Source organism: Triticum dicoccoides, chromosome 5B, assembly GCF_002162155.2.
Source record: "Triticum dicoccoides isolate Atlit2015 ecotype Zavitan chromosome 5B, WEW_v2.0, whole genome shotgun sequence".
Taxonomy (NCBI): Eukaryota; Viridiplantae; Streptophyta; class Magnoliopsida; order Poales; family Poaceae; genus Triticum; species Triticum dicoccoides.
Genome location: NC_041389.1, coordinates 6,379,222 through 6,386,928, shown reverse-complemented (window position 1 = coordinate 6,386,928; position 7,707 = coordinate 6,379,222).

Here is a 7,707-nt window from a genome sequence, read left to right as displayed (position 1 = left end):
AGTTGTAATAAGTTTAAAAAATGAAATGCCTTTGTAACAGATGAGTTTAATTTCGTCAGAAACCTGAATACTTCGAAAGAGATTGTCCAGTTTGTAAACGAAGTGCATCCAGTTTTTGCCGTAACCCTCTCTACTTTTTTGAACATTCTATGTGGGTGAAATAATGATACCATGCCAAGTTTCAACTTTTTTAGAGTTCATTTGTAGTGCTTTTCAATTTCCAGGTCATTTAGTTCTCAAAACAAATCATTGAATGCATGAAGAATAGCAAATGAAGGCAGAAATGGTTGAAAGTTGATGGCGTCGCTTTGAATGGTGCATACTGAAAGCAAAAAATATAAGAGCATTTACATCATGATCTTATATTTCTTTACAGTCTAAACTGTCAATATGATCTTATAACATCAAAAATACTTTGATCATCAATGATCTTTGTGTGTACAATCTGAATTGTCAATATGAGTCATCAACGATTTATAAACCGATGAAGACTCATATTGCGGCCACAAATTCTACACATAGAGTTCAATGAAGACCAAGTGCTTGTGATAGTTTGAGAAATAACATATTTAAGGTGGTAAAAGGCTTGTTAGGGGAGCGAGGTGGGACTAAAAACAGCTTGCCATAACCTCATTAGTACCGGTTCGTGGTACGAACTGGCACTAAATGGTGATGGTGGGGCCATAGCCTGACCGCAGGCTGACACATCTTCTTTAGTACCGGTTCGTGGCATGAACCGGTACTAAAGGTTCGCCACGAACCGGTGCTATTGATCGCCACCACGAACCGGTGCTATTGTACACATTAGTGCCGGCTAAAATTAAAACCGGCACTGTTGTGCTTCACGTTTGACCCTTTTTCTACTAGTGAGCTAGGAGCCTAGGACATGGACGATCGAGGAGGATATCGCCATGGTGTCGCAGCTCGCCCACCCAACCGGCCGATGTGTTGTTGTACCACCAAGTATATCTATATCTGGAACGTGCTATTCTAAGCTCGAGCTATGATGTGATCTTAATCCTATCCACTCATAGGTGCCAAAGATTCACGTCACCCCAATTTTCATGGTTTTTCGATGCCCGAGGAGCTGGTGGTAAAAATAAAGAAATTTACTCTACGTGAACAGTAAATTCGAAAAAATAGCAAAAAAATCTAAAAATTGTTTGGCGGGTGGGCTTTGTGTGTACAAAATTTTGTTGTCAAATGATATCCGACGAGCTCTAGCCAAAAGAAAAAACAAATTTTGGCTATTATTTTGGGAGCGAACATTTGTTCTTTTTTTTTGCGTGCTCCTCTAATGTCCAAAGATGATGCACGGGCCTTGCGCACCAAAGCCAATTGAACCCCAAAAGGATTCAGATTTTTAAAAAATAATTTTGCAATTTGTTTTTCAAATTTACTGCTCATCTAGAGTAAAAAAAATTCACAGACTCCTGAGTGTCGAAAGACCACCAAAAATGGTACACACCTTGCGCATGTAAGCATATTGGATGCCAATAAATTCAGATTTTTTTTCGAATTTACTGTTCATCTGGCCAAACTTGGTCAGAATCTAGGAGGTCAAACCTGATCAAAGTGGTCAAACTCTGGTTTGGACTGAATTGACCCGGTTTTGTGACTTGAAGGACCAAATGTGTACCAAAAAAATCTTGAGGGACCAAGTCTATACTTTTGAGGAATTTGAGAGACCAAAAACATACTTTTTTTTCATATGTAAGAGATGGAAAATCCATCGGCCAGCACTCTGTGTTGGCTGACTTATCTGAGCCAGGATCGGCCCCCTTCTGTACCATTGGATGGCAGCCACGTTAACCATTGGATCAGCCCACACTGCGTCGCCTTGCACCACCGCTTCGTCTCAGATCACAATGAGGAAAAACCCAGCCGTCCCCTCATCAACGCAGCAGCATGTACCCCATAATTCCAGACATGTATTGTTTGTTTAGCTAGAACCATTTTCTATAGGACTTTGATAAAATCCCGCCGTCCGAAAAATAGCAATAAATCCGGACAACTCCCCCTAATCACCCATGCAGTTACATGCAATGCGAACTCCCCTCACGTGCGCGTATGTAGACTCCCTCTGTGTTGTACAATAGTTGCATGCAGAAAAAACAAAAAAACTGATGTCACCAAAGATTCCGTCTAAAAATAAAATTCAAACTGTCGCTCCGTTTGAAAAACTATTTTAACATAAAAGATTTGTCACGACGAGACCTCTGAATCTAGATCTCATATTGGTATGTTTCGCCGACTTTTTTTGGAGTCAATAGTTATCAGGACCAAGCTAAGTAAGTTATCACGTCTATGATACATAACTTGCCATCTTATTTATATAGAAATTGCCGAGGCATAAAAGTGTGTTGATGTTGTCGTTGATTCCCTTTTATTGTGGAACTTAAAAATGTTTTGTAGCTCAAACCGTTGGTCCGATCGAAAGACCTCTTTTCACATAAAAAAACTGTCTCAAAGAGAGCATCAAAACTAGATCCTATGTTGATTTTCCAGACAACTATTATTTCGGATCAAAAGTTACCACTTCTGAACTAAGTAAGTTATCACGCATGAGCTACATATGTTACCATGTTGTTTACACAGATATTACCGGGGCATAAACCTTCTAACCTTTTTATCAGCTCAGGTTAAAATTACTGCGGTGATTGTGCATGAGTTATTACCTATACGATGCGTATAGTGCCAAACTATTTACACGAAAGTTGTCGGGGGTATGATTTTAAACAACCCCCTCGCCAAAGTTATCAGGACCGAGGCACATAAGTTATCAAGTCTGCGATGTGTAAGTTACCATGGTATTCACCCAAAAGTTACCGAGGGATATTTCATCAACCCCTCCCCCCATGCCAAAGTTATCAGGACCGAGGTACATAAGTTATCAGGTCTGCGATGTGTGAGTTACCATGTTATTCATATAAGGGCAGGGCTAATTTCCGACATAGCTCATATTGTTTCCTTTTTATGTGCATGTCCATTGTCCACTAATAGTTAGTGTAAAAATATTCTTTTACACTAATAAAAATAGTAAAAAAAGGTCAAATAGCTTCGTTTGTATTTGGTTTACAACAAGTACAATGTGTCGAATCTGAGACCATACTTTGAATCTGAACATGGGAACGAATATTCAACAACTTGGCATATAGACCTCGCCTCGCGGCCCAGACACGACACCGATGGTAGACGATGGTATTACATACCTGATAATTTCTTTACAAATACCATGGTAAATTCTGACACAGACAAAAAAAGTAGTTGAAACATAACTCCAGTAACTTTAATGTAAAGATCATGATAAGTTATGTACTGTAGGCGTGATAGTTTATGTGGTCTAGATGTGGTAACTTTTGACCCGAAAAAAGAAGTCATCGAAACATACTGACATGAGATCTAGTAGTTTCGAAGATCTCGTCGAGACGATTTTTTTATGTGAAAACGGATTTTGAATCCGAGTGATTGTTTGAGCTACAAAACGTTTTAAAACTTTGAAATAGGAAGAATATTTTGCTGGCGTCATCTCTTTTGTCTCCTAACTTGCATGCATGCATAAAATCGTGATCCATGTGTGATGCATGCATTTTCTCCCTGCATGGATGCTATTAGCTAATAGAAAAAATGAGAGTTTGATGAGTGATTAGTTAGGAAGAAAAGAAAAAAGCGATCGGACTTGAATCATCCGCGCCTATTACTAAATTCCTGCCGGCAGGAAATTAGCTTTTCCGTTTTTTATATTATGTGTTTGTAATAGGGTAGTTGGTATTTGCAAAAAATAAAATAAAAAATAGGGTAATTTGGTGTATCAAGTTTTTCCATCCAATAGTTTGTATTTGAGTACCAGTACAGGTTTTTCCATCCAATAGTTTGTATTCGATACCAGTATAGATAGTTCTTGATGTGGGTCAAACCTATAATTAATCTATTTTCTTATAGGCTATCTGGATAAGCAAGATTTTTATGCTTCAGGCCATCCGCAACCAAAAGAACCGGCTAAACAAGCTTTGGGAACCTCGTGGGAAATATCGGTTCAAATATCTGAATCTCAGGAGAACCTCGGTCAACAGCTTTGGTTTTTAAACTTTTTTGTATCCAGAAATATGAGAGGGAGGGATGCCTGAGCCTCCTCAGAGCTCAGAGCTTCTCGGCGTTGGATCTCTCCCTTGATGCGTTTTCGTCCGTCGGATCTGCCTCTGGGATGAGCTGGGCCGTTGGATAAAAATCGAGACGCTCGCAAGCCCCGGTCGTGCCACCGCGCGTAAATAGCCTGCCCCGCCGAGGGCATTCTCGTCATTTCACCCGCACGGGGTATAAAAAGCAGCCACGCCCGTGGTGAAACCCTAGCCGCATCCTCCCCGCACTCGCCCCCCGCCCGCGCGTCCTCGCGTCCCAGCCCCCTCCCCCGCCGCCCACTTCCCCGGCGTCGTCGCCGTCGTCCACCGCCACCCCCATCGCGCCCCCACCCTCTCCCCGTTGCTGTCGGGCCCCACCTTCTCCCAATCCCCTCACCTTCTCTCCCGTGGCCGGTGGATTCGCCCCTTGCGGGATCGATTCCTCCGAGCCGACGGGGTCTTTAGGGCCGGACGGGAGCGGCGCGTCCCCCATCGGCGCGTTGGTGAGCGCGGCGGCGGCCGTGGCCGAGCTCGAGCCGGCCCTTCTCCGCACCGGCGACGCGTGCAGCAAAGAATGGAAGGCGTGCGTTCTGTCGGCATCTGATCCAGATGACCTCACGCTGCCGCGCCCGTCCTCCTTCCCCGTTGCCCCTCCTCTCGAGCCACCGGCTGGCGCTCTCCCTTCGCCAGAAGAGCCTCCCCCTCATCCTCTCACTTTAGCTAGCTTAAGGATTGATTGTTGGGCTGGATTAGTCTCTGATTTGGCTCTTTGGCTTGACGATTTATTGCATAGATGGCCTGGATTTAGTTCGGTTAGTCCTAGGTTTTGGTGTTCATCTTGAGGATTGCTTGCCGGATGATTTGGCCGTTTAGCGAGAGGGTTAACCGCACGGATGGCATGGCTTGTTAGTTAGGTTAGTCCCTGGTTTAGGTGCTCACCTTGATGATTACTTGCTGGATTAGGTGCTTACGTTGAAGATTGCTTCCTGTATTATATCAGTCTGAAGTGTGTCACATATTAGTTGGTCTGGGTGCTTGGCTTAAGGATTGACTTTTGAACTGGGTTAGTCTCTGATTTGGTTCTTTGGCTTTAGGATTCACTGCACGCTGAATTATGTAAGGCTAAAATGTGTCCCAAATTTGTTGGTTCGAGTGTTTGGCTTGAGGGTTGATTGTTGGTCTGGGTTGGTCTCTGATTTAGTTCTTTAGCTTAAGGATTGATTGCATGGCTGGTTAGTATAATGAAGATTAATTGTTGGTCTGGGTCAGTCTCTGATTTCGTTCTTTGCCTCAAGGATTAATTGGGTGGAGATTTCTGTCTGCTGAGACAATTTCTTTTGGCTTCATGTGCATTAAAAATACTTTACCTTTTGTTTCTTGTCTTTTTTCTGGTAAAGACAAGAGTATTATTTTCTTCGTTTGTTTTAGTGGAATGTGCCAGTATGCCTTTTGTTCCTTGCCTAGATCCTGGTAGGACCTGCAATTGTCGTTTCTTTGTGCATGGAATGCTGGAAGTTTGTTCCATTGTGCATGAAAGGCTGGCTTGTTTGGAATTAGTGGGCTAGCTAGGTTCCAAGTAAGAGGGGTGTTTGTTTATATGTTAGATAAAAATATCAACATGATGTTCATCTCCTCCTTTGCATTTACATGGTTCACACAGTCGTGTTAATTATGCAGCTTCCGAAGAGATTGCAGATCATGAGCTTGCAACGCTAATTGGTTAGCGAATTTTTATCTTTGAGGTTCACCAGGACCGCGTTGCAGGTATACTTCTATCTCTTTTCAGAAAGGTGCATCTTTATGTTCTGTATAAATATATGATCGATGTTTTGTGAATCTGCTACTGCCCATTGCTTATATACTGCTATATCTGGTCTGTTAAAGGGTGCTGCTGCTGCACGGGGAAGTTCATCAACTTCCACGGTGTAGGTTGTGTGTTGCTGATGATGTTCCTCTCCTCTGCAGCCAACTCCATCGAAGGTGCTCTCCACCTCTATCGTCCATCTCCCCTTTCTCTGTATGTATTTGGTGCGTGTTGGATCCCAATATAAAGGTAATTTGAGGCATGCTATAGGTCATTTGTTTTGCATTTGTGACGTAGTCGTTGGATGGTGGATTAGCATTAAATTTTGGATGAACATACTTCAATGCCTAATATTTTCAGAACCATTGTCGCGTTGTTGCTTGATCCAGTTGAAGTTCTAAATCAATGGTCATACTTGCAAATAATTTAGGTGTTGATAAAAAGAGCACTGCAGTGATCCTCTGGCTATTTCGAGATGCGTAGGCTTAAATCAGAGGATATAGGAGGGGAAGAACAGCATGTATGTTTGTCGAGATGCCTTCTTTTTGTGTGTATTTCCCTAATTTTGGTTCTCTAATTATTCTTTCTCCAAAATTTGCTGAATATGAGAAGGAGTCTCCTAACATATCATGGTAGTATGAGATGCATCATTGTCATATAATGTTGTTCAATAAGTATTTATTTTCTTCACCTATTCAAGAGATAAATTTTGTGATAGTTAGAACAACTGTACAAATATATCGTTTTGTGGTGAACTGATCAAGAAAAAAAGATAAGAAAATAGTGCGCTCGCAAGAGCCATATACTGTAAACTTAAGTGATTGTCAAATTCAATGACCATGTGTCTATGTGAATTGGTGTAATTAATTTAGAAAGTCAATTGAATGTATAAACTAGAAAGATTAGCAGCCCTATCTCAATAGAAATTTCATGCATAGTTGTTTGGCATGGCATGTACATAATTAGAGGACCACACTACATAATCAGTTTTATCTGTAGTGATAAACAAACCCTATCAATGAGAGCATTTTTCTTGTGCAAGTTCTTACGTTCATCATAAATTGTCTATCGGCGGTGACAACTATGTGTAGGCTCATAACAGAATATGATCTTTTGTCCTCTCTTTTTTATGTGATAGTCTGCTCTTGCTAATGCTTTAGTAACAGTTTCGCTATGAAAGGAGCCAGGTTCATATTACCTTCGTATTACCTGCCAACTAACAAAGTCACTTCTATGTTGTATCTCATAGACTATTTATGCCGGGTTCATACTATTGAATAGTGACAAGAATGATTCTGAGAAATCAGGTGTCTAGAGGACTCTGGTCCAGGGGCCTAGACCTCAGACCATCAATGTAATAGGTAATTACCGCAACATGTAGCAAATTGGTGAGCCCATTGATTGAATGATGATAGGTGTTGCACTGACGGTGTTCTTGACAATAGTTGCATCACTACACATGAGGTCCAACTAAATATATACCAGTGTCTAGCTCAGTGTACCATGGTATTAGATCTTACACTGGTATATATGTAGGTATGGTATTAGATCCTACACTGGTATATAATACCATCAGTGTACCAGGTCTAGCTAAAAATCAGTGTAGGATCTAATACAGGTCTAGCTAATGAGTATATACCAGTCTTCTCTAGCTATTTTTTATGTGTGAAAATTGAGAATATGTTTGCTTGTTTGTTTTGTTTGGTGCCTATGTCTTTTAGTATTTGGAGGGGAAAATGTTCTCTTTGCTTAATACTCCATCTGTAAAGTATTATAAGAGTTTAG